Below are 5,962 nucleotides of genomic sequence, written 5' to 3'. Positions count from 1 at the left end.
TAAAATGCCCTCATTAATTTTAAAGGATTTAAAAATAAAGCAGAAACAAATGGACTAGGAAATAAATTGATCCCAATAATAGCTGGTATTTGAAAAAAAAAAAACAATAAATAGACACTTAGCAAATCTGAGGAAGGAGCGAAAACAATATTGGAAACAAAGGCAACATATTACTGATATGAGGGGTTTTGAAAATCAAAAATGATTTAGTGTAAAATTACACTAATAGTCCTGAAAATGATGTATAATTTTCTAGGAAAATGTAAATTTCAAAAAAAAAAATTGGTTCAAGTTAGAAAACCTTAATAAGCTGATAATCATAACAGAATGACCTATGTAGCTCTGACAAAAGTTACCAAGAACAAAGCAGAAAGAAGAATGGAATACTTTCCCACTATGAAGTATCATAAATAAGGAGAGGGAGGGGAAAGAAACTTACATCTCAGTCTCACTTATCAATGTATATACAGCTATCCTAAGGGAACTATAAAGCCTACAGTGCATTTAGAGAATAATGTCATAACCAAGTTGGGTTTATCCTACCAGTACAAGGATGAGTTAACATTAGACAATATAGCAATGAAAATTTCCTAATAAAGGAGAAAAACTATATGATCTTAATTGATACTGAAAAATCACTTGAAAAGTTAGCATCTATTATTAAAAAAGAAGATAAAATTCATATTAAGTAATAAAAGGAAGCTTACTTAACTGAAGGAACAAATAAACAGCACATTTAATGTTAACAGTCCAGGTTATCTACTGTCAGTCCTGTAAGTCAGCATTGTCCTGAGAATTTTGGACCCCGTGTAATAATAAGCAAGATAAATAAGGTATGAAATTAGAAAAGAAGAAATTAAGACAAGTGATGTCATTGTTTACCTGGAAAATATAAGACAACTGTAAAATATTAAGTATTAGAAAAGAGTTCAGTAAGATGGAGAGCTAGCAGGGCAACATACAGAAGATTCCCTATAAACTAAAATAAATGTGTATATGTAAAGAAAGATTTCATTCACATTAGCAGCAACAGTGGGGAAATCTAAGAATAAACCTATGAAGAAGTAAGCAAAATCTACATGGAAAAAACATAAAACTTCATTTATGGATGTTACCGACTAAAGGGAAAGATGCTATGTTCCTGTGTGAGGAGGTTCAGTTACTGCAGATAGGATTCTCCTGAAAGTAAATTTATTGCATTTGAAGTAAAAATCTAATGTAGTTTTTTAGTGGAAGTTGGCAAGATGATTTTAAAGTTTATCTGGAAGATTAAATGTGCTAGGTTAACCAAAACATGTTTGGAAAAGATCAATTGATGAGACTTAACCCACATACATATTAGAACTATAAAACTAGAATATTTAGAACAGGGTGGTATTAGAACAGGACTAGACAAAGAGATTAGTGTAACAAACTAGAGTCCAGAAATAACCCCATTATAGAGGCAGAGTTCTTCAAATAGAGAAATACAGGTTCTTCAATGTTTTCATATACAGGAATTTCAGAATTAAAGTTATTAACAATTATAAAGTCTTAAGAGAGAATACAGAAAATTTCTTTTCAGTTAGAGAATAACTCAATAGAACTAGCAAAAAACATAAAAATACCAAGAGCAAATTAACAAAAGAGGATACTCAAACTCAGACTGTTGAGACATCACAATGATAAAAATTAAAAGATTATGGATAATGAATGTTTAGAGGTGGTCTAAACAAGTACTCTGAAGACTGCTAGTGAAAACTAAAGTGGTAGGACCCATGAAGGACAATTTCACACTGTCAAAATTCCAAATGTACATTATGCTTGAGCCAGCAACTATTGAGTTGTAAAATCTTCAGAATAACATATACTAGGATAGTCATTGCAACACTTTTTAATGGTAAATAATTAGAAATTTGAATATTCATCAGTGAAAGGATGGCTAAATTACACATATACATGCATTTAGCAACATGGAAAGGGTTGTAAGAAATGGTAAATGAAAAAAGAGCCTAACAAATTGTTAACTCAGTGCTTACTTTATGTAACAAGAAAGAGGATGTGAAAGAAGACTTTCTATACTTACATTTGATTTTTAAAATTTAATTTTTTGTAAGTAAAAACAGCAAAGCACAGGAAGACATGTATTGTCACATAAAGCAAAAGATACTTTAAGGAGTACATGGGCCAAGAGAGATTAAGAGGTTAATAAAAGCACATTCGTTGTGGCAAGGCATAATACTCGAGAGCAATGTTAATCAAGAAGCCAAGATGTAAAAGCCAGATTGCATAGGATTTCAAGGTAAGTAAGGGACTGGCATTAAGGAAGCTTTTCAGGTGGGAAGTGGACATCAGCATTCCAGATAATTGGAACCCTTTGTAAGCAGGAAGATTATGATTCCAAATAGTAAAAATGGATAGTCCTCCACCTGTCTACCTTAGGATTTCCAAAGTTGGGTAATTAATCAGGTCTGCATCTAGTTCCAGAGAAGGAAGTAGGGCCAACCCCTGACCAAAAATTGAACTAAGGATTTTGGTAACCATCTCTACTTTGTTCCCTCATGCTTTCCAGGCCTTCTTGCTCTCCCTCTGGGCGTCTCATTGATGCTTTTTGGCTTTTCCTTTAACTTGTTCTTCCTCCCCTGCCCAACAAAGTGTCCATTATTTCAGGGAGCTGACCCCATATAGAATTAGGAAAAAACTTACTACTACTGCAGAAGTTCAGGCCTTGACAATAGTCTGACTTTCCATTTCTACCTCCAGATTACCTTTTTAGTCAGCTAAATCTTTTCACTTGGAGACATGGTTAGATGCCTTATATTTTCCTGAATATTTTGTATAAACCTTTCAGGGCATTTATTAGGCACTAAAATAGGCTGTAAAGAAAGCCAGCCAGGAAAATAGAATCCTCTATTTGCTAAGCTGTTATATAAGAATCTTTTTTTTTTATTTTTTTTATTTATTTATTGCTTAAAGCATTACAAAGGGTATTACATATGTGTTAAGAATCTTTTAATAGGTAATTAGGTCCTATTTTTATCCCTAAAATCTTGTTATTAGCTGAATAACATGAAAGTTTTAAGTAGGTAAATTATATTAATGTTGTATAGGGTATAAACAATGAAATTTGTAGTTTTCAAGAAATACACTATTCCTTTTATTCTCACAAACTCATTTCAAATGAAAATGTTCCATCTTTAAGTTTTCCAGCTTTCCTTGCTACACTTTGCAGTATAAATTATTTCTAGTTCCCAGTGCTATGTTGTGACATTTTCCATCTTTTGGGGCTAAAATTCAGTGTTCTCTAACTTCTAGATCAGTTAGATTTTGCCTGTTCGTTAGAATCATTTAGAACTTTTTAAAAAGTATATTTGTATTGATTTCAGAGAGGGGGGGAGAGAAACAAATGATGAGAATCATTGTTTGACTGCCTCCTGCTCCCCCACTAATGGGGATTGAGCCTGAAACCCTGGCATGTACCCTGACGGAATCAAACTGATCTGGTTCATAGGTCCTCAATCACTGAGCCAGGCTGGAACTTTATTTATACAATTGACATTAGTTTTGAGTATAACTATGGAGCATCTTAAATACTAGAGGTGTTTCTGAATGAGAATCTATTAAGTGACTCTCCAGAGAAAGGAATCTATTCTTAACACTCTGTCATACTAGTGCACAGCTCTAATTGGAGGAGGGGGAAGCATCTAAATTTAGCCTCCTTCAAAGAAAAACTAGGAATTCTCAATTCCAGGCCCCAAATCTGTGACCATCTTAATACTGTCCATTCTGGTTTTTTTTTTTTAAAAAAACTGATTTCAGAGAAAGGAGAGGGAGAGAACGATAAGAATCATTGATCAGCTGCCTCCTGCATGCCCCACAGTGGGGATAGAGCCTGCAACCCAGGAATGTGCCCTGACCAGGAATTGAACCTGTGACCTTGTTCACTGAGCCATACCAGCCAAGTTATCCCTTCATTCTAAAGCGAATTTCTCTTGTGCTTTCGATAGTCTTTCCAGCTACAACTGGTCATCTCTTCAACCTTTCCAATGAGTTTTTAGAATTCTAACCACAATTCAATCTCCAGTTAAATTTCTTAGGAGTACCTCTTATCTTGTCCCGTTACCCACACATCACAACTAGCATTGGCAATAATTAGGGGATATTTCTCAATCTTCCCATATTTTCCTGATTACCCAGTCTTTGAAATGTTTTCCTCATTACTGGTTTTCCTATTTTACTTCAATTGTGCTCTCAATTAGCTGCAAAGCTAAATGTTCCCCCAGAGACTTCTTCCTTTATACAGATAACTCTTTATACATTCTAGGTTTAAACACCACCTTCCATTTGGTGGCTTCACATACTTTTTTTTTTAATTGAAATGTATTTTGTTTTAATTTTGTATGTTTTTATTGATTTTGGAGAGGGAGAAACATCCATTGGTCACCTCTTAAACCCACAACCTGGATATGTGCCCTAACTGGGAATCAAACCCACCACCTTTCAGGATTCGGGACAATGCTCCAACCAACTGAGCTATACCAGCCAGGGCGATAGTCATATACTTTTAAGCATTTGATAAAAACTATGATGGCTTTCCCAAAAAGAGGCACAACAGGAAAATTCCTACATTTTTCAATTCAGACCCCAGCATTTCTTCCATGCTTGTATATTCAAAAGTTCATCTAAAGTTCAGTACATAGTTAACCAGTTTTCTTACTGGACCTCTCTATATTTGAAAATCTCTCTTAAAATTTTTTTGAAAATGAAAAGCCAACCTTAGATGCAGATTAGGATATTACTTGTTTAAAATTTCTAGTGGCTCCCATTGTCAGTATAATACAAACTCCTTATCATGACCAAAACTACATAATCTGGGTTTTAACCATACAAAATTTAATTTTTGAAAACACATTGTTTACATTTGTTGTTCATTCTCCATAGATACTCTTCTCAGGAATGTGGACTCCACTGCTAGCTATTTTCCAAGACTTAACTATCACCATCTTTATAAAGCCTTGTTTAACCTATCTCCAGGAGGTTCAGTGTGCCTATTTCTATCCTAGCATTTGTCTTAACTATAGAAATAGTGTTCACAAAAATGAAGCAAAGCCAGCTCTATGTTCTTGTTCTACACCTAAGTAGGTGATTCAATTTCACCTGTAAAGTGGGGGGTACCATCTATCATATAGGATTTTTTTTAAGTCCTAGGGAATATATGTAAAATGTTTATCAATGCCTACCACATAGTAAATGCTCAACAAGCTATAATTTTCATTAGTTTTATATGCTTATCTCCTCCAATAGAAGGCTCATAAGTGCCATTTCATGTTTTAAAGCTGAAGAAACGTCACAAGCTAAAGCCATTCAAGAAATAAAGAGACACAAACCAAGTTTCTTCATCATTCTATTTATTACATGTATGAATATTAACATCTCATGGTATCCATCTAATTCAGTCAAAACCAACAAATGAAAAAGGTTAACCATGTTTCAAATGAACATTCTTACAGACTCCCCTGTAACTTAAAATAGAAATATGTTCACTGCATCAAATTGTGACAAATTTGAAAAATGTCAAAAAAAAGTCACCTTTAGTACTTAAATATATTTGTTAATTATTTGATGGCATCAATATCCAAGTTAAAGAATAAAAGTTGCTTCATTAGATATTTTTCAAAAAAGGACATCTGGATGGTTCTCTATAGCTGGAGCTATATATATTATATATACATATATATATATGCATAAATGTCCTATTGTTTCTAAAATTTTTTCAAATCTGGCTTTCTTATTTGAGAAAAGTCCTGCAGCGCTCTCTCACAACCCCCCTTTGAAGGATAAAACTAACTTAGACTTTGCTTTAATCATGAGAAATACCAGAAAAAAATCATATGTTGAGGTTGCTGTTTAATTCCATTTTCACCCAATAAAAAGTACAGAAACACTGTCTTTATTTGATGGTGTGCATAAATATTACACTCCA

This window comes from Myotis yumanensis, unplaced genomic scaffold (genome assembly GCF_028538775.1).
Source record: "Myotis yumanensis isolate MYYU_CA2020_CCGP unplaced genomic scaffold, mMyoYum1.0.hap1 SCAF_10, whole genome shotgun sequence".
In the NCBI taxonomy this organism is placed as follows: Eukaryota; Metazoa; Chordata; class Mammalia; order Chiroptera; family Vespertilionidae; genus Myotis; species Myotis yumanensis.
This window is presented reverse-complemented; position numbering follows the sequence as displayed.